The sequence below is a fragment of the Eumetopias jubatus genome, unplaced genomic scaffold (genome assembly GCF_037043125.1).
Source record: "Eumetopias jubatus isolate StellerSeaLion01/CBP00866 unplaced genomic scaffold, mEumJub1_p1.0 scaffold_12, whole genome shotgun sequence".
In the NCBI taxonomy this organism is placed as follows: domain Eukaryota; kingdom Metazoa; phylum Chordata; class Mammalia; order Carnivora; family Otariidae; genus Eumetopias; species Eumetopias jubatus.
The window spans coordinates 111691316-111713216 of NW_028274818.1; the positions used below are offsets into that span (position 1 = coordinate 111691316).

The following is a 21901-nucleotide window of genomic DNA, read 5'->3' on the forward strand; positions in this document are numbered from 1 at the left end:
GGGATCTGCTGGGTTTGGAGACTCCACACGGGGTCAGGTGCCAGAGATAGCAACACTCGGTCACAGGCCGGGTGAGCACGGAGTGCGGCCAGAGACCAGGGAGACGGGAGTGACTGCTTTCTCTGGGGGCACACTGAGGAGCGGGGCCCCAAGTTATCAGCTCCTCCGGGTGGAGATTGGGAGGCCACCATTTTTGCCTTGGTCCTCCAAAGCTGTACCGAGAGCTTGCAGGGAACAAAAGCTCCTGAGAGCAAACCTGAGCAGCTTGCTTAGCCCGGACCGAAAAGGGCGGGGCAATTCAGCCTCCGGCAAAGACATTTGGAAACCACAGCAACAGGCCCCTCCCCAGAAGATCAGCACGAACAGCCAGCAAGCCAAGACCAAGTTTACCAATCAAGGAAAATGGGAGAACTCCAGCGCTAGGGGAATACTGCACATAGAATTCATGGCTTTTTTTTTTACCATGATTCATTAATTCATCAAAGTTAATTTTTGTTAACTGTTTTTTTTTTATTTTTCTTTTTTCCCTTTTTCAGCCAACATCTTATCAAACCCTTTTTAAAAAAATTATTTTTCATTTTTAGAGTCATAATTTATCCCTTCATAGTAGTTACCCTTATTTTTGGCATATATATATAAGTTGTTCTCTCTTTAAAATTTTGAGATACAGTTTCTTCTAACAGATCAAAATATACCCTAAATCACTAGTGTATGGCTTTGTTCTAGTCTCCTGCCTGATCACATTCTCTCCCTTTTTCCTTTTTTTTTTCTTAAATCTTTCTTTTTTCAAACATCTTCTTATCAAGTCCTTTTATAAAATCTTTTATAATTCTCATCTTTACAGTCATCTTCTATCCCTTCATTGTATCAACCCTTATTTTGTACATATATGTCTTTCTTCCTTTAAAATTTCAGGAGGCACTTTTTTCTAACAGACCAAAATATGCCCAAAATCTAGTATGTGGTACTAATCTATGCACTAGCCTGATCATATTTGATCATATTCTGCTTTTTTTGTATTGTTCTGTTTTTGTTATCTTTTTTTTTCTTTTTTTTTCTCTTTCTTTTTTCTTTCTTTCCCTTTCTTTTCCCCTGGTTTCAGGCCTTTTCTGATTTGTATACAGTATATTTGCTGGGGACGTTGTAAACCTGTTAGCATTTTGTTCTCTCATTCATCTATTCTCCTCTGGACAAAATGACAAGACGAAAGAAATCACCTCAGCAAAAAGAACAAGAGGTAGTACCGTCAGCCAGGGACCTACTCAATACGGACATTAGTACGATGTCAGACCTAGAGTTCAGAATCATGACTTTAAAGATACTAGCTGGGCTTGAAAAAAGCGTGGAAGTTATTAGAGAAACCCTTTCTGGAGAAATAAAAGAATTAAAATCTAACCAATTCGAAATCAAAAAGGCTATTGATGAGGTGCAATCAAAAATGGGGGCACTAACTGCTAGGATAAATTAGGCAAAAGAGAGAATCAGTGATATAGAAGACAAAATGACGGAAAATGAAGAGGCTGAGAAAAAGAGAGAGAAACAACTACAGGATCACAAGGGCAGAATTCGAGAGATAAGTGATTCGATAAGACAAAACAACATTAGAATAATTGGGATCCCAGAAGAAGAAGAGAGAGAAAGAGGGGCAGAAGGTATATTGGAGCAAATAATAGCAGAGAACTTCTCTAATGTGAGGAAGGAAACAGGCATCAAAATCCAGGAGGCACAGAGAACCCCTCTCAAAATTAATAAAAATAGGTCAACACCCCGACATCTAATAGTAAAACTTACGAGTCTCAGAGACAAAGAGAAAATCCTGAAAGCAGCTCGGGAGAAGAGATATGTAACCTACAATTGTAGAAACATTAGATTGGCAACAGACCTATCCACAGAGACCTGGCAGGCGAGAAAGGACAGGCAAGATATCTTCAGAGCACTAAAAGAGAAAAATATGCAGCCAAGAATACTATATCCAGCTAGGCTGTCATTGAAAATGGAAGGAGAGATAAAAAGATTCCAGAACAAACAAAAACTAAAGGAATTTGCAAATATGAAACCAGCCCTCCAAGACATATTGAAAGGGGGGGCGCCTGGGTGGCTCAGTTGGTTAAGAGACTGCTTCGACTCAGGTCATGATCTTGGAGTCCCGGGATCGAGTCCCGCATCGGACTCCCTGCTCAGCGGGGAGTCTGCTTCTCCCTCTGACCCTCTTCCCTCTCGTGCTCTCTATCTGTCACTCTCTCTCGCTCAAATAAATAAATAAAATCTTAAAAAAAAAAGAAATATTGAAAAGGGTCCTCTAAGCAAAGAGAGACCCTAAAAGCAGCAAAGATCAGAAAGGAACACAGACAAATAAAGCTAACAGTCACTTTACAAGCAATACAATGGCACTAAATTCATACCTTTCACTAGTTACCCTGAATGTAAATGGGCTCAATGCCCCAATCAAAAGACACAGGCTATCAGATTGGATTAAAAAACAAGACCCATCCATATGCTGTCTGCAAGAGACTCATTTTAGACGCAAAGACACCCCCAGATTGAAAGTGAGGGGGTGGAAAACCATTTACCATGCTAATGGACACCAAAAGAAAGCTGGGGTGGCAATCCTTATATCAGACAAACTAGACTTTAAAACAAAGACTGTAATAAGAGATGAGGAAGGACACTATATCCTACTTAAAGGGTCTATCCAACAAGAAGATCTAACAATTGTAAATATCTATGCCCCGAACATGGGAGCAGCCAATTATATAAGGCAATTAATAACAAAAGCAAAGAAACACATTGACAACAATACAATAATAGTAGGGGACTTTAACACCCCCTGACTGAAATGGACAGATCATCTAAGCAAAAGATCACCAAGGAAATAAAGACTTTAAATGACACACTGGACCAAATGGACTTCACAGACATATTCAGAACATTCCATCCCAAAGCAACGGAATACACATTCTTCTCTAGTGCCCATGGAACATTCTCCAGAATTGATCACATCCTAGGTCACAAATCAGGTCTCAACCGGTACCAAAAGATTGGGATCATTCCCTGCATATTTTCAGACAACAATGCTTTGAAACTAGAACTCAATCACAAGAGGAAAGTCAGAAAGAACTCAAATACATGGAGGCTAAAGAGCATCCTACTAAAGAACGAATGGGTCAACCAGGAAATTAAAGAAGAATTAAAAATCTCATGGAAACCAATGAAAATGAAAACACAACTGTTCAAAATCTTTGGGTCACATCAAAGGCAGTCCTGAGAGGAAAGTATATAGCAATACAAGCCTTTCTCAAGAAACAAGAAAGGTCTCAAATACACAACCTAACCCTACACCTAAAGGAGCTGGAGAAAGAACAGCAAATAAAGCCTAAACCCAGCAGGAGAAGACAAACAATAAAGATCAGAGCAGAAATCAATAAAATAGAAACCAAAAGAACAGTAGAACAGATCAACGAAACTAGGAGCTGGTTCTTTGAAAGAATTAACAAGATTGAGAAACCCCCGGCCAGACTTATCAAAAAGAAAAGAGAAATGACCCAAATCAACAAAATCATGAATGAAAGAGGAGAGATCACAACCAATACCAAAGACATACAAACAATTGTAAGAACATATTATGAGCAACTCTATGCCAGCAAATTAGATAACCTGGAAGAAATGGGTGCATTCCTAGAGATGTATCAACTACCAAAACTGAACCAGGAAGAAATAGAAAACCTGAACAGACCTATAACCACTAAGGAAATTGAAGCAGTCATCAAAAATCTCCCAAGAAACAAAAGCCCAGGGCCAGATGGCTTCCCAGGGGAATTCTATCAGACATTTCAAGAAGAATTAATACCTATTCTCCTGAAACTGTTCCAAAACATAGAAATGGAAGGAAAACTTCCAAATTCATTTTATGAGGCCACCATTACCTTGATCCCAAAACCAGACAAAGATCCCATCAAAAAGGAGAATTACAGACCAATATCCTTGATGAACATGGATGCAAAAATTCTCACCAAAATCCTAGCCAATAGCATCCAACAGTACATTAAAAGGATTATTCACCACGACCAAGTGGGATTTATCCCTGGGTTGCAAGGCTGGTTCAACATCCGCAAATCAATCAACATGATTCAATACATTAACAAGAGAAAGGACAAGAAACATATGATCCATTCAATAGATGCAGAAAAAGCATTTGACAAAGTACAGCATCCTTTCTTGATCAAAACTCTTCAGAGTATAGGGTTAGAGGGTAGATACCTCAATATCACAAAAGCCATCTATGAAAAACCTACAGCGAATATCATTCTCAATGGGGAAAGGCTGAGAGCTTTTCCCCTAAGGTCAGGAACGCGGCAGTGATGTCCACTTTCACCACTGCTATTCAACATAGTATTAGAAGTCCTAGCCACGGCAATGAGACAACAAAAAGAAATCAAAGGCATCCAAATCGGAAAGAGGAAGTCAAACTCTCACTCTTTGCAGATGATATGATACTTTATGTGGAAAACCCAAAAGACTCCACCCCAAAACTGCTAGAACTCATACAGGAATTCAGTCAAGTAGCAGGCTATAAAATCAATGCACAGAATTCAGTGGCATTCCTACACACCAACAACAAGACAGAAGAGAGACAAATCAAGGAGTCGATCCCATTCACAACTGCACCCAAAACCATAAGATACCTAGGAATAAATTTAACCAAATAGGCAAAGGATCTGTACTCAGAAAAGTATAAAATACTCATGAAAGAAATTGAAGAAGACACAAAGAAATGGAAAAACGTTCCATGCTCATGGATTGGGAGAATCAACATTGTGAAGATGTCAATGCTACCTAGAGCAATCTACACATTCAATGCAATCCCCATCAAAATACCATCCACTTTTTTCAAAGAAATGGAACAAATAATCCTAAAATTTGTATGGAACCAGAAGAGACCCCGAATAGCCAGAGGAATATTGAAACAGAAAAGCAAAGCTGGAGGCATCACAATTCCGGACTTCCAGCTCTATTACAAAGCTGTCATTATCAAGATAGTATGGTACTGGCACAAAAACAGTCACAGATCAATGGAACAGAATCGAGAGCCCAGAAATGGACCCTCAACTCTATAGTCAACTTATCTTTGATAAAGCAGGAAAGAATGTCCAATGGCAAAAAGACAGTTTCTTCAACAAATGGTGTTGGGAAAATTGGACAGCCACATGCAGAAGAATGAAACTGGACCATTTCCTTACACCACACACAAAAATAGACTCCAAATGGTTGAAAGACCTAAACGTGAGACAGGAGTCCATCCAAATCCTAAAGGAGAACACAGGTAGCAACCTCTTCGACCTCAGCCGCAGCAACTTCTTCCTAGAAACATCGCCAAAGGCACGGGAAGCCAGGGCAAAAATGAACTAGTGGGATTTCATCAAGATAAAAAGCTTTTGCACAGCAAAAGAAACAGTCCACAAAACCAAAAGACAACCGACAGAATGGGATGAAAATATTTCCAAATGACCTATCAGATAAAGGGCTAGTATCCAAAATCTATAAAGAACTTATCAGACTCAACCCCCAAAGAACAAATAATCCAATCAAGAAATGGGCAGAAGACACGAACAGACATTTCTCCAAAGAAGACATCCAAATGGCCAACAGGCACATGAAAAAGTGCTCAACATTGCTCGGCATCAGGGAAATCCAAATCAAAACCTCAATGAGATACCACCTCACACCAGTCAGAATGGCTAAAATTAACAAGTCAGGGAACGACAGATGTTGGCGGGGATGTGGAGAAAGGGGAATCCTCCTACACTGTTGGTGGGAATGCAAGCTGGTGCAACCCCTCTGGAGAACAGTATGGAGGTTCCTCAAACAGTTCAAATTAGAACTACCATTCAATCCAGCAATTGCATTACTGGGTATTTACCACAAAGATACAAATGTAGGGACATGAAGGGGTACGTACACCCCAATGTTTATAGCAGCAATGTCCACAATAGCCAAACTGTGGAAAGAGCCAAGATGCCCATCGACAGATGAATGGATAAAGAAGAGGTGGTATATATACACAATGGAATATTATGCAGCCATCAAAAGGAATGAGATCTTGCCATTTGCAACGACGTGGATGGAACTGGAGGGACTTACGCTTAGTGAAATAAGTCAATCAGAGAAAGACATGTATGATATGACCTCATTGATATGAGGAATTCATAATCTCAGGAAACAAACTGAGTGTTACTGAAGTTGTTGGGGGTGGGAGGGTTGGGGTGGCTGGGTGATAGACATTGAGGAGGGTATGTGCTATGGCGAGCGCTGTGAATTGTGGAATACCTTTGAATCAACGATCTGTACTTCTGAAACAAATAACGCAACATATTTTAAGAAAAAAGAAAAAGAAGAAGATAACAGGAGAGGAAGAATGAAGGGGAGTAAGTCAGAGGGGGAGACGAACTCTGAGAGATGATGGACTCTAAAAAACAAACTGAGGTTTCTGGAGGGGAGGAGGGGTGGGGGATGGGTTAGCCTGGTGATGGGTATTAAAGAGGGCACATTCTGCATGGAGCACTGGGTGTTATGAAGAAACAATGAATCATGGAACACTACATCAAAAACTAATGATGTAATATATGGTGATTAACATAACAATAAAAAAATTTTAAAAAAAGAACATTTTATGAGCAACTATATGCTAGCAAGTTAGATAATCTGGAAGAAATGGATGTATTCCTAAAGATGTATAGACTACCAAAACTGAAACAGGAAGAAATAGAAAACCTGAGCAGACCTATAACCACTAAGGAAATTGATGGAGTCATCAAAAAATCTCCCAACAAACAAAAGCCCAGGTCCAGATGGCTTCCGAGGGGAATTTTACCAAATATTTAAAGAAGAATTAATATCTATTCTTCTGAAACTGTTCCCAAAAATAGAAATGGAAGGAAAATTCCCAAACTCATTTTATGAGGCCACCATTACCTTGATCCCAAAACCAGACAAAGACCCCATCAAATAGGAGAATTACAGACCAATATCTTTGGTTAACATGGATACAAAAATTCTCACCAAAGTACTAGCCAATAGAATCCAACAGTACATTAAAAGGATTATTCACCACGACCAAGTGGGATTTATCCCTGGGCTGCAAGGTTACTTCAACATCCGCAAATCAATCAATGTGATATAATACATTAATAAAAGAAAGAACAAGAAACATATGATCCTCTCAATAGATATAGAAAAAGCATTTGACAATGTACAGCATCCTTTCTTGATCAAAATTCTTCACAGTATAGGGTTAGAGCGTACATACCTCAATATCATAAAAGCCAACTATGAACAACCCACAGCGAATATCATTCTAAATGAGGAAAAATTGAGAGCTTTCCCTCCAAGTTCAGGAACATGACAGGGATGTCCACTCTCACCACTGCTATTCAGGATAGGACTAGAAATCCTAGCCACAGCAATCAGACAACAAAAAGAAATCAAAGTCATCTGAATCAGCAAAGAAGGAGCCAAACTCTCACTATTTGCAGATGATATGATACTGTATGTGGAAAACCCAAAAGACTCCACCCCAAAACTGCTAGAACTCATACAGGAATTCAGTAAAGTGGCAGGATATAAAATTCATGCACAGAAATCATGACATTCCTGTACACCAACAACAACACAGAAGAAAGAAATTAAGGAGTCGAACCCATTTACAATAGCCCCCAAAATCATAAGATACCTAGGAATAAATCTAACCAAAGAGGCAAAGGATCTGTACTCAGAAAACTATAAAATACTCATGAAAGAAATTGAGGAAGGCACAAAGAAATGGAAAAACATTCCATACTCATGGATTGGGAGAATCAACATTGTGAAGATGTCAATGCTACCTAGAGCAATCTACAATTTCTATGCAATCCCCATCAAAATACCATCCACTTTTTTCAAAGAAATGGAACAAATAACCCTAAAATTTGTATGGAACCAGAAGAGACCCCGAATAGCCAGAGGAATATTGAAAATGAAAAGCAAAGCTGGCAGCATCACAATTCCGGACTTCCAGCTCTATTACAAGGCTGTCATCATCGAGACAGAATGCTACTGGCACAAAAACAGACACATAGATCAATGGAACAGAATCAAGAGCCCAGTAATGGACCCTCAACTCTATGGTCAACTCGTCTTTGACAAAGCAGGAAAGAATGTCCAATGGAAAAAAACAGTCTCTTCAACAAATGGTGTTGGGAAAATTGGACAGCCACATGCAGAAGAATGAAACTGCCCATTTTCTTACACCACACTCAAAAATAGACTCCAAATTGTTGGAAGACCTAAACGTGAGACAGGAGTCCATCAAAATTCTAAAGGAGAACACAAGGAGCAACCTCTTCGACCTTAGCCGCAGCAACTTCTTCCTAGAAACATCGCCAAAAGCAAGGGAAGCAAGGGCAAAAATGAACTATTGGGATTTCATCAAGATAAAAACCTTTTGCACAGCAAAAGAAACAGTCCACAAAACCAAAAGACAACCAACAGGATGGGAGAAAATATTTGTAAATGACATCTCAGATAAAGGGCTAGTATCCAAAATCTATAAAGAACTTATCAAACTCAACCCCCAAAGAACAAATAATCTAATCATGAAATGGGCAGAAGACACGAACAGACATTTTTCCAAAGAAGACATCCAAATGGCCAACAGGCACATGAAAAAGTGCTCCACATCGCTCGGCATCAGGGAAATCCAAATCAAAAACTCAGTAAGATACCACCTCACACCAGTCAGAATGGCTAAAATTAACATGTCAGGAAACGACAGATGCTGGCGTGGATGCAGAGAACGGGGAACCCACCTACACTGTTGGTGGGAATGCAAGCTGGTGCAACCCCCCTGGAAACAGTATGGAGGTTCCTAACACAGTTGAAAATAGAGCTACCATACGATATAGCAATTGCACTACTGGGTATTTACCACAAAGATCCAAATGTAGGTATCCGAAGGGGTATGTGCACCCCAATGTTTACAGCAGCAATGTCCACAATAGCCAAACTGTGGAAAGAGCCAAGATGTCCATGGACAGATGAATGGATAAAGAAGAAGTGGTATATATACACAATGGAATATTATGCAGCCATCAAAAGGAATGAGATCTTGCCAATTGCAACGACGTGGATGGAATGGGAGGGTGTTATGCTGAGTGAAATAAGTCAATCGGAGAAAGACATGTATCATATGACCTCAGTGACATGAGGAATTCTTAATCTCAGGAAACAAACTGAGTGTTCCTGGAGTGGTGGGGGTGTGGGAGGGATGGGGTGACTGGGTGATAGACATTGGGGAGGGTATGTGCTATGGTGAGCGCTGTGAATTGTACAAGACTGTTGAATCACAGATCTGTACTTCTGAAACAAATAATACAACATATGTTAAGAAAAAAAAGAGGAATAAGATAGCAGGAGGGGGAGAATGAAGGGGAGTAAGTTAGAGGGGGAGACGAACCATGAGAGATAATGGACTCTGAAAAACAAACTGAGGGTTCTAGAGGGGAGGGGGGTGGGGGATGGGAAAAAATGAAAAGGAAAGCCAGTATCCCTCAAGAACATAGATGCCAAAATCCTCAACAAATTATAAGGAAACTGAATTCAACAATACATCGGGAGAATCACACAACACAATCAAGTGGGGTTTATTCCAGGGATGCCAGGATGTTTGCACATGTGCACATTAAACATCAGGATACACCATCTTAAAATAATAAAAGATAAAAATCATATGATTGTAACAATAGATGCAGAAAGAACACTTGACAAGATTCGATATGCATGTATGATAAAAACTATAAACCATCTGGGTATATAGGGAACATAGACCATATTTGAAAAGCTCACAGCTAAAATCATACTCAAGGGTGAAAAGCTGAAAACTTTTCCACTAAGATCAAGAACAAGACAAAGATTTCCACTCTCCTCACTTTCATTCAACATAGTATTGAAAGCCCTAGTCAAAGCATTTAGACCAAAAAAAAGAAAGAAAGAAAAAGAAACAAAGAGAGAGAGAGAGAGAAGAAAGAAAAGAAAGAAAGAAAGAAAGAAAGAAAGAAAGAAAGAAAGAAAGAAAGAAAGAAAGAAAGAAAGAAAGAAAGAAAGAAAAAGAAAGAATGAAAGATAGAAAAGAAAGAAAAGAAAATATGAAATCCAAATAGGAAAACTGTCACTATTTGCAAATGACATACTATATATAGAAATCCCTAAAGATTCCACCAAAAAAACTGTTAGAATAAATAAATTCAGTAAAGCTGCAAGACACAAAGTCAATATACAGAGACCTGGTGCATTTCGTTTTTTTTAAGATTTTATTTATTTATTTGACAGAGAGAGAGAAACAGCACAAGCAGGGTGAGCAGCAGAAGGGGACGGAGAAGGCGACACCCCACTGAGGAGGGAGCCCAATGAGGTTCTCGATGCCAGGACCCTGGGATTGTGACCTGAGCCAAAGACAGATGCTTAAACTGACTAAGCTACCAGGTGTCCCAACTGGTTGCATTTCTGTATAGTGACGACAAACTTCCACAAAGAGAAAATAAGAAAACAATGCCATTTACAATTGCATCAAGAAAAAGAAATCTAGGAATAAAAGTAAGAAATGAATCAACCCGCAGTTCTGAGGCATGCAGAATAAATCCAGGCTTGCAGAACAGTGAAAAAGGAGTGGGAAGCTGCTTGGCTCCTGAAAGCCATTGTCTTTATAGGTCTTACTACACTTTCAGACGATGACACATCATCCAACGTTCAAAGGCTCTGTTATAAAGCCAAGTATCCAATCCGGGAAGCTCTCTTAAAAAGTTTAAATATGTGTGATAAAGGCCTTATGACCACTGTTGTTTATGTCTACACCACGCGGCTGTGTGATGCCGTTAAAGCACTGAAGGCCCCAGGCTGTACCATCCCAGTGGCTTCCGTGCCCACTGGCTTTCCAGCTGGACAGACTCATTTATTTATTTATTTATTTATTTGAGAGAGAGAATGAGAGATAGCACGAGAGGGAAGAGGGTCAGAGCGAGAAGCAGACTCCCTGCTGAGCAGGGAGCCCGATGTGGGACTCGATCCCGGGACTCCAGGATCATGACCTGAGCCGAAGGCAGTCGCCCAAGCAACTGAGCCACCCAGGCGCCCTGGACAGACTCATTTAAAAACACGATTGGAAGAGATCAGATTGGCTGTGGAAAATGGAGTTATGGAAATCGATGTGGTGATTAATAGGACCTTGGTGCTGACCGGCCAGCGGGAAGCCCTGTGTGATGAGATTGGTCCGTTTCACAAGGCCTGTGGGGGGCTCATCTCAAAACCATCTTAGCTACAGGAGAACGTGGATCTCTTACTCATGTCTATAAAGCCAGTATGATCGCAATGATGGCAGGATCAGACTTTATTAAGACCTCTACTGGAAAAGAAACGGTAAATGCCACTTTCCCAGTAGCTATAGTAATGCTGCGGGCCATTAGAGATTTCTTCTGGAAAACTGGAAACAAGGTAGGCTTTAAACCAGCAGGAGGCACCGCAGTGACAAGGATTCCCTTGCTTGTCTCTCTCGTGTGAAGGAAGAGCTGGGAGATGAATGGCTGATGCCAGAACTCTTCCGAATAGGTGCCAGTACTCTGGTTTCGGACATCGAGAGGCAGATTTACCATCACGTTTCAGGAAGATAGGTGGCCTATCATGATCTTCTGATGTCTTAAATCTGTGACCAGTTCCGGAAAAGTGCTTTACAGCAACATGTAAAATGTGTTTTTCTACGTAATCGCTAAAATTGTTTAATTAAAACATGAGGGAATGAATAGATAACTGACTTTTTTCCCGCCTTAAAACTTTCACTGAATTTAATTCAAAGAATAAAAGAAAAAATCAACGAATCCATACATGGAATTCTTTCCAGGTGCCTCTGAGTGGTCCTAATTACTTGAAGATCTGTATTGTTAAATTTGTGAAGATTTTCTCCTAAAAATTCTGAATAAAATATTAATCATAGCTTTGACAGCATTAAATACTAAGGGGGGGGGGACGTTAAACTGCCCAAGAAACGTGTCTTTAGTGAAAGAAAACGTAGCATCCCTGAGCTGCCGGCCATACTCTGACGAATTCAGGAGTCACTGACTTGGCACTAACTTCCTGCCATGAAAATCTGTCTTTAATTTTTGCAACAGATATGCTCTCCTATTAATTGTTTTGTTAATGAAACTCTTGTCGGTACATGATACTAGGCTATTGCATTTAAAAAAAAAAATCTCTGTATGAACAAACAATGAATCATGGAACACTGCACCAAAAACTAATGATGTAATATATGGTGATTAACATAACAATAAAAAATTAAAATATAAAAAAAAATCTCTGTAGTTTATTTTTTTGGAAAAATAAAATTGTATGGTGCTGGTCTAGAAACAGACACACAGGTCAATGGAATAGAATAGAAAGCTCGGAAAATGATAGTCATAGCACTTTTGGCAAAGTTTACTCATTAGAGTCAGTACATTAAAGGTTTATTTAAACTTAGCTCTGATATTACTAACTCTGAATGGGAATTAATATTTATTAATATTAATTAATCAGCTGTTTCAACAGCTGATTCCAATAAATGCTTCTGTTTAAACATGTTTTATATAAATATATATTATAAAATAAGGATGATTTAGAATGCACATTTTTAAGAAAACTTAAAATCACTTTAATAAAACTATCATGGAGAAGGAAATATAGATATCCATCATCACAACTGATAGCATCACAAAAGATGACAATCACACACAATCCGTATTTGATGGAAGGATATAACATGACTTGAGAAGTTCTGCCCAAATGTTTAACCTGTTGGGAGCTATAGATCCAGCTACTCATTTAAAAATCACATGTCAGAGAAGTGTCCTAACAAATAGTATGACATGTAATCAATGAAGTCCACACTGCGTATATTCTTACGGGAAAAATATTTTCTCAAAGGAAAACGCTAAGACAAAAGCGGAGGAAGGAGGAAGAGGAGGGAGAAGGAGAAGCAGAAGCAGAAGCAGAAGAAAGCTGAGAAACTAACCCACACAGCTATGGTCTTAACTGACGACACAGCAGCAGACAATATGCAGTGCGGAAAGGACTGTCTCTTCAGTGAACTGCACTGGAAAACCACACGCTACATGCAGAAGAATGGAACTGCATCACTTTCTTACACAAAAATTTAAATGGATGAATGACTTGAACATAAGACCTGAATCCATAAACCTCTGAGAAGAAAGCACAGGTAGTACGTTTCTGGACATGGTTTTGGCAAAGAGTATTTTAGATCGGACACTAAAAGCAAAGGCAACAAATGCAAAAATAAACAAGTAGAACGACATGAAATTGAAATCTTCTGCACAGCAAAAAAAAAAAAATACTAATAAAAAACTTAAAAGGTGGACTACCCAAAGAGAAAAAATAACTGCAAATCATATGTGTGAGAAGAGGCTAATATCCAAAATACCCAAAACACTCATACAAATCAAAACAAACAAACAAAAACCTGTATAAAAAATGGGGAGAATATGTGAACGGATACGTTCCAAAGATGGCACCCAGGTGACCAACAGACACAGAAAACGTTGTTCAACATCACAAATCATCGTCAGGGAAACATAAGTCAAACCTGTAATCCGCTATCACCTCACAACTGTTGGGACGGCAATGGTCCCAGAGACAGACACCAGGTGTGGTCAAAGGTGTGTAGACAAGGGGACCCTGTGCACTGTTGGTGGGAATGTACATTGGTACAACCACTGTGACAAACAGTATAGAGGTTCCTGAAAAAGTGAACACAACTACCACATGACCCAGGAATTACTCTACTGAGTATTTATCTAGAGAACACAAAAACACTACCTCAAGAAGATAGATGCACTCCGTTGTTCACTGCAGCATTATTCACAATAACCAGACATAGAAACAGAGACCTTGGGAGCATTATGCTAAGTAACTCAGACACAGAAAGACAAATACCAGATGTTCATGGACGTTCCACATGGAAAAATATACTGAACGCATAGATACTGAGAACAGACTGGTGGTTGCCAGATTCGGGGATGGGGGGCACGGAAGGTGGTCAGAGGCACAATGTTCGAGTGATAAAATCCGTAAGTCATGGAACATTCTGTGCAGCATGGAGACTAAAGCTAACCTAGCAGGATGGGGTACAGTTTCCCCCACTATTTGAAAGTACATTGATCTTAGGAAACCTTTCACAGCAGAAATGGTGTAAACCAAGGGAGGAATTACCATTCATTTATACAGAAAAAATAGTGAGCAAGCTCAGACTCCAAAAATGACTTCTCTTTGGCTTTCCTTAGGCCTCAGGACACAAATTCTTAATGGATGGAGATAAAGCACAGCTGATGCTCACAGACACAATTCAAAGCGCTGGGGGCTGGACATGGTGAGCGGTTCCCAGGAAGGAGCTGGTTGTGGTGTTCGCCGCCTCTACAGTGGCTCCCAGCAAAACAGATGCTGAACGCGATGCTCAGTTTTCGACTTTTTTCATAAGAGGGAAATCCTCTTCAGGTTTCTTCCTGTTACTGAAGCCAGGCAATGACGTAGATCTTTCAAAGAAAGCCAGTGTCTCACCGTGAACTTTTAAAAAGTGGGGAACACTTGTACTTGAAATTTGCTGAGGGAGTAGATGTTAACTGTTCTCCCGGACACACACAACAGCAGATCCACCGTGAAAGGCACCTTCCCGAGCGTGCGGAACACAGACAACCTCCTACCCCCAGAAACCTCCTCCTTCCCTTCGCTCAGGACAACCACTCAAAGCTGGGTGTTACACCAATTCCTCCTTTCTCCCATTCCCAGTATCTAACCCATCAGCAAATCCAGTGAGCTCCATCTTCAATGCAAACAGAACATGACTGACCACTTCTTCCAAGGCCACCTGTCTGGTCCACACTGGAGCCCATCTCTTACTTGAGTTCCTGGAAAACCTTCATCATGGCCCTCCGTTGCCCATCCTCAACCCTCTGTCATCTGTTCTCAACACTGTAGTCAGGATGGCCCAGTGAAAAAGGGTCCCATGGGGTCACAACCCTGCAATGGCTTTCTGTCTCCCTCTGTCAGCTCCCTGAGGTCATGTCCTAAGCTGTCTCCTGTGGCCACAGTGTCTTCTTGCTGCTCCTGGACATACCCGGTGTCCTCCTGCCCCAGGGCCTTTGCACATGTTTTCCCTTCCTTTTAGAATGCTCTTGATGTGATATCACTCACCTTTTTTAGATCTTGACTCAAGGATCACCTTCCTTGTGAGGGCCCACTAGCGCCTACGTGAATAGCAAGTACCACCCCCACCTCCCCTTCAGCACCCCTGCCCTGTCTCATGCTCTGTATTTCCATAGCAGTTATCACAGTCACCAGTCCATCTCAGCAGGGCAGAACCAGAGACCTACACTGATGGTTTCACCACTGACTCCCTCCTATTTCCTGTTCCAAAGCCCTGGGGAAAAGGTGCCCCAGGGCTCTTGCACAACCAGAATTCGCAGGACCAGGGGGTCCACCTACTGTACCCTGAACACCATCAGGAAAATGAGCCACACGAGGACTCCACCTGCACATGAGACCTGAAACCAGACACCTTCCTCAGTTACAGGTGAGCACACACACTTCCTCCCCTTGCCTGAGGTGCTCATCTGAGAAAGCTGAACAGAGACCCATCCCAGGGTCCAAATCTCCCTCTGGCCAAGGTCCTGGGAAACAGACTTCTCTCCTCCCTGCACCAACCACCTGCGATTAAAGTCCAGAATCCTCCCGTCGTCAGGCAGAGTGGTGAACCTGTCCCTCTTTCCTGTGACGTCATCACAAACCAGGCTTTGCTGCACAGATTTCAGGAAGGAGCCTGCAGCAGGGTCAGCAGACTGCACAGGTTCAGCCTCAGTCTCACACATCCGGTTCCACTTGGAACTAGACCTTCATGGAGACTGGTGTCCTGTGTGGCCTCAGTTCCAAACACGGGAGCTAAGATTTCAGTTCCACATAAAAAGTGACCTCTTGCACACAGCACAGGAATGTGGAGAGGATTTCTCAGGCTTGTGGCTCTGGAAGAAGTGCTTCTGCCAGCTGAATTCACCGACACGAGGCAGGGGACATCTGCTGTGCCTCCTCTGAGGAAGCAGGGGGCACACTGGGCAAGAATCAATAATGCTGTGTGTGGACTTCTTCCCACCCACCACCTGGCTGAGCCGAGGGCTCGAGAACGAAACAGGGAACAACGCTCTTATCACATCTGCAGCAGGAGGGCTGGCCAGGGAGTAGAACACGGTCTCTGTCCCTGTAGCAAGCTGGCCTGCCCATCATGACTGACTGACGGTCCACCACCACGGCATCACAGCCTCCCAGCTATCTGATCCGACTACCCTGCCAGGCTCAGACCTGCTGACACAGTGAGTCATAAGACCCAGCAACTTCTTTCCACTCCAGCTCAAGGCTTCTCACAGAGAAGCAAACTCCAGCCTCACAAATGTGCTCATCATTAGCTCTGGAGTTCCCTGGGTGGTGTCTACACTGGCCCACACAGGTGTCCCATCCAGACCACTCCACAAATGCCCTAGGGTTTCAAGCCACTTTCAAGCTGCCCTTAGAAAGGCAGGAACTGGCCTGATTAGGCACACCAGCCAGGTGATACCATGTGCTGGAAACTCGGACAATATCCTCGCTGAACACTGACATTTCCAAGTCCAAGCTACAAATCTTCACTCACTGGATGCTGAGCACCGTGTCAGCACCAACGCTGCTCTTTCAATTCACTTGTCTCCCATTCCGTAAAATCAGAAACCAAGCTCCAGTCACCACTCCATTTTCCCTTCAGAGAAATAAGGCAAATGACAGAATAAAACACTATGTATGCACAGCACACTTCTATCAAAATATAATCCCTTCATCTTTCTCATACCGGCAGCCCTACATTACCCATATTAATGAGAGATACCACAAGTTCAATCATTATATATATAGGAGACCTTGTGTTTTTCCTTTTGATATTCGTATCTCGAAGTCAATATCTATATTGCTTTCTTAAAATAATAATAATAATAATAATAATAATAATAATAATAATAATAATGTGGTCACATAAGGGTCTGGATCTCCATAGCCACACAACATGGCTCTGGTCCAGATAAGGATGAAGACACAACCTCAGCCCACGAAGCGAAGCCCTTTCCCTCAGGGATCCCGACACGCCTCACGGGATGATGAGTTCCTTTGCTACATGGAGTTGTCCAAGTACAAAGGATGCAGGCACCCTCCAGGATTCCTTCCGTTTTCTTCATAAATTCCCCAGCTCAAGTTGCAAGTGACTCACCGGGTCAAGCTTCCAGAGCCCAGGATGGGCCACCAGGTAAGCAGCTCCCTCGGAGAAGGCTAACAGGGGGCTCAATTTCCTTTGGGAGCACGATGCACCACTCCCCGAGCTCCTAAAGAACCTACACTCCTTCTCCATGTGTCCCTCTCACAAAGGGCACGGCACCCTGTTACAGCTCTGAGGCTGTGTTTTACTTTAAAACATAATTTCTAATATCAGAATGTGGTTCATGGAAGAGGAAAACATGAACACCCACAAAGGATTCTTTTAGTATTTCGGAAGATTGTTCTCCCATCGTTTAATTGAAACAGGAAATAAAAAAGCACAGATAGCCCCTTCCAGTAGCAGGTATGATTCACTTTGGTGATTGGAAGAAGAGCAGGAAATAAAAGAGTAACAGATGTTCTGATGACCTGTCTTTTCCACCATCTAAGTTTTGCAACTTCACACACACTCAAAGAAAGAAGCTCAAACAAATGTCTCAGCCTGGCAACTCTGAGACGTCTGAACCGGAGTGACAGGGACAGACGATGACGTCATGTATGTTGGGTGAGGCTGGTGGCACAGAAGAAGGTGCTCGGCCAGCTCTCCACCTGGGCTTCACCTGTCCTCAGCCAGGAACCTCCTCACGGCCCTCACCTGTCACAACTCTCACACGGGAGACCCACAGCCACCCCTGGAGCCCGCCCTGCCCACACCCTCCTGCTCAATGCACTCAGCTCTCCTCTGAGACCCCTGTGAATTTTACCCAGACCTGGAACTCCCCCATCTGCTGCAGAGCTCCAGGATTCCACCTCTTCTTCCAAAATGACACTGGCCCAAGGCTTTCATGAGAAAGGTGGAAGGCTACCTAATGAATGGTTCACACCTACTTTCCCCTTCTGTCATATTTCTCTGCACTGACCTTCCTACCTGGGCAAACTGTAACATATCAATGGAACATGAAAATGCTCTGAATCTTTCATCACAGCCTTCCGAGGACCCCTTGTGAGGTAAGAAACTAGTGTATCCTACAACAGGGTGTTTTAAAACTATCATCTACAGAATAGTACAGCCAAAATCACTACATTTTTACCCTACACTTCACGAAGCAGAACATTGTCTTTTTCTTTTCTTCTTTTACTTAAATTCCAGTTAGTTAACATGCAGTGTAATATTCGCTTCAGGCGTAGGATTTAGTGATTCCTCACCTGCATATGACACCCAGTGCTCATCCCAACAAGTACCCTCCCTAATACCCATCACCCATTTAACCCTTCCCCCCATGCACCTGCCCTCCAGCAACCCTTGGTTTGTTCTCTAAGGTTGAGTCTGTTTCCTCATTTGCCTCTCTCTTCCCCGCCCCCCGCAACTATGTTCATCTGTTTTCTTTCTGAAGTTCCACATATGAGTGAGATCATAGGAGATTTGTCTTTCCTTACTGATTTTGCTTAGCTTAATCCACTCTAGATCCATCCACATCCTTGGAAATGGTAAGATTACCAATGACATTGTCTTTTTTGGAAAAGTGAAATTACTCTTCCAAATTACTCCTCAACTCATCTGTTTCTCATGTCACTTGAGTGTGGTCTGGTTTACTCCAGCCTCCAGGGCCCACCCGGAGGACCCTCCTGCACCATCCTAACAGACCATTACCACCATCCCCAGGCAGAGGCAGTGCACAATACTGAAGTTGGGGGACGGCTCTGGGGCTTACTGCCACCACACCTGTGCTCTGGGGCACAGGGACACCCTGCTGAACTCAGGGTGCTGCTTAAGGTCCATTACCTGCACTGTCTATGACAGGGAACAGGGGGCATCCCACTGAAATTGCGGGCTGTGTGTCATCCTTACATGCACTCTTCCTGGGGAATATGGGAAACCATGAAATGTCTACAACCCACCCCACAAAAGCTCAGGTGAGCAAGTGCCCTGGAGTTTACAGGTCTGGGGGATATGGCCAGTTGATGGACTTTGGGCAGAAGAGACTTTCAAGGGGAAAAGAAAACTCATCAGAGTTGGCAGCATTAGCTCACTGCCTGTGGCCTTCTAAGACCCCCACCTCCCACCCAGCCCACACCGTATCCCCGGAACCCCCACCTCAGCCCACAGCACGGACTCACCCAGCCAGGAACTACTCAGGTCAACTCTTTTGGAGCGCCATTTCACCTGCCCCACCTCTGCATCCCTGGGCAGCCCCAGGTCCACCCACAGAGAGGTAGCTCCACCCCCACATGGTCATTGGTCAGGGAGGGTTGTGCCCCGAGCCCACTGGATGCTGCACCTGCCTGTACCACGCAACCCACCCTCACACCAGTGCCTCTCTGTGAGTGCAGGTGGTCCTAGAGGCACCTCCTAGCCCCAACACCTGGCTCAGTGGGGCAGGTATGGGTGGGGTCATGGGTAGGGCCCCCCAGACATCCGACCCCTTTTGCTGACCCCTCTGGCTGCAGACCACCCCCAGAGGTCTGCCCCATCTCCTCCTGCACCAACCCTGCCTACAGAGCTGTTTCTGGCTCCCGGCAAGGTTAGCTGCTCTCAGACCCTCCAAGGCTTGGGCTTTAGGAAATGCCATGGTTTCCCACATTTCCAAGGCAATTTTAAACCCAAAAAGTAATGCTCTAAGCGGGAAGAACTTCAATTTCTTGTCTCACCCAGGAAGTGGATAGTGCTTCTTAGACCTTCAAAGCACACTTGTAGGATGAGCCCTTTTGAGCTAGAATATATATACATATGCCTGGTTCTGCAGGGAAATGTCCAGGATGAAGAATAGCTACCCTTCTGTGCTATTGGAGTTGTGAAGCAGGAACATTTATTTTTCACTTAAAAAGAAAATATACTGTTACTGTCAATACTAAATGAACAAACCCTTTTATTTTATTTATTTTTTTATATTTTTATTGTTATGTTAATCACCATATATTACATCATTAGTTTTTGGTGCAGTGTTCCATGATTCATTGTTTGTTCATAACACCCAGTGCTCCATGCAGAACGTGCCCTCCTCAATACCCATCACCAGGCTAACCCATCCCCCTACCCCCCTCCCCTCTAGAACCCTCAGTTTGTTTTTCAGAGTCCATCATCTCTCATGGTTCGTCTCCCCCTCTGACATACTCCCCTTTTCTTCCTCTCCTGTTATCTTCTTCTTTTTCTTTTTTCTTAAAATATGTTGCGTTATTTGTTTCAGAAGTACAGATCTGTGATTCAACAGTCTTGCACAATTCACAGCGCTCACCGTAGCACATACCCTCCCCAATGTCTATCACCCAGCCACCCCATCCCTCCCACCCCCAACCACTCCAGTAACACTCAGTGAACAAACCCTTTTAAACAGTTTAGAGAAAAATGAAGAGTTTTATTCAAACCCACCTCAGGACAGCGGCCTGGGAGACACAATCTTCACAAGAAGGGAGTGCTCCAGGGAAGGATCATTTGGGGCAGGTTTATATATTTGTTCTCTGTTGTTTTACATACAGAGTTACACATCATCATGAGGAAGAACATTCCAGAAAGTTACAGACTTTTTCTTATGTTTTCAGTTTGTGCAAGTCAGTATGACTTGAATCTTATGGGAACCAGAGAGGTTCTTTTGTTTTTCTTATCTTTATGTTTGCAATGGCATTTTTTGGTTATCTTTTTCTTCTCAAAGCAGATGTACAATATGTGTTTGGGGATGAACACATGGCCCATGCTTTGAGGTTTTACCCAGCTGTTATGAGCTTGGTAAAATGTTAAAGGATATCTTCCATGGGAGCCCAGGATCAGAGCCCATGGATGGTAAAAGGTAAAAATCACCATTATCATTATAATTACACTTAAAGGGAAGAACTTGAGGCAAAACACCTTTAACATTAGTACCAAGAAATCATGTTGAAAAAGAAGACCAAACCTGGGGGCATCACACTGCCTGACTTCAAGCTACATTACAAATGTGATCATCAAGACATCATGGTACTGGCACAAATACAGACACATAGATCAATGAAACAGAATAGAGAACCCAGAAATGGACCCTTGACTCTATGGTCAAATACTCTTTGATAAAGCAGGAAAGACCATCCAATGGAAAAAAGACAGTCTCTTCAATAAATGGTGCTGGGACAACTGGACAGCCACATGCAGAAAAATGAAACTGGATCATTCTCTGACATCATACACAAAGATAAACTCAAAATGGATGAAAGACCTCAAGGTGAGACAGGAATCCATCCAAATCCTAGAGGAGAACACAAGCAGTAACTTCTTTCACAGGGGACACAGCAACTTCTTTCAAGACACATTTCTAAAGGTAAGGGAAACAAAAGCAAAAATGAACTTTTGGGAATTCATCAAGATAAAAACCTTCGGCACAGCAAAGGAAACAGTGAACAAAATGAAGAGACAACCCACGGAATGGGAGAAGATATTTGAAAACGACATTACAGATAAAGGGCTGCTATCCATGATCTATAAAGAACTTATCAAACTCACCAACCAAAAAACAAATAATCCAGTCAAGAAATGGGCAGAAGACATGAACAGACATTTCTCCAAGGAAGACATACAAATGGCCAACAGACACATGGAAAA

At 42.4% G+C, this 21901-nt stretch overlaps 1 pseudogene; it reads left to right on the plus strand.

The window, feature by feature from the left end:
* Nucleotides 1-10630: 10630 nt before the first annotated feature.
* LOC148162899 (deoxyribose-phosphate aldolase-like) lies at nucleotides 10631-11723 on the plus strand (annotated as a pseudogene).
* The last annotated feature ends 10178 nt before the right edge of the window (nucleotides 11724-21901 follow it).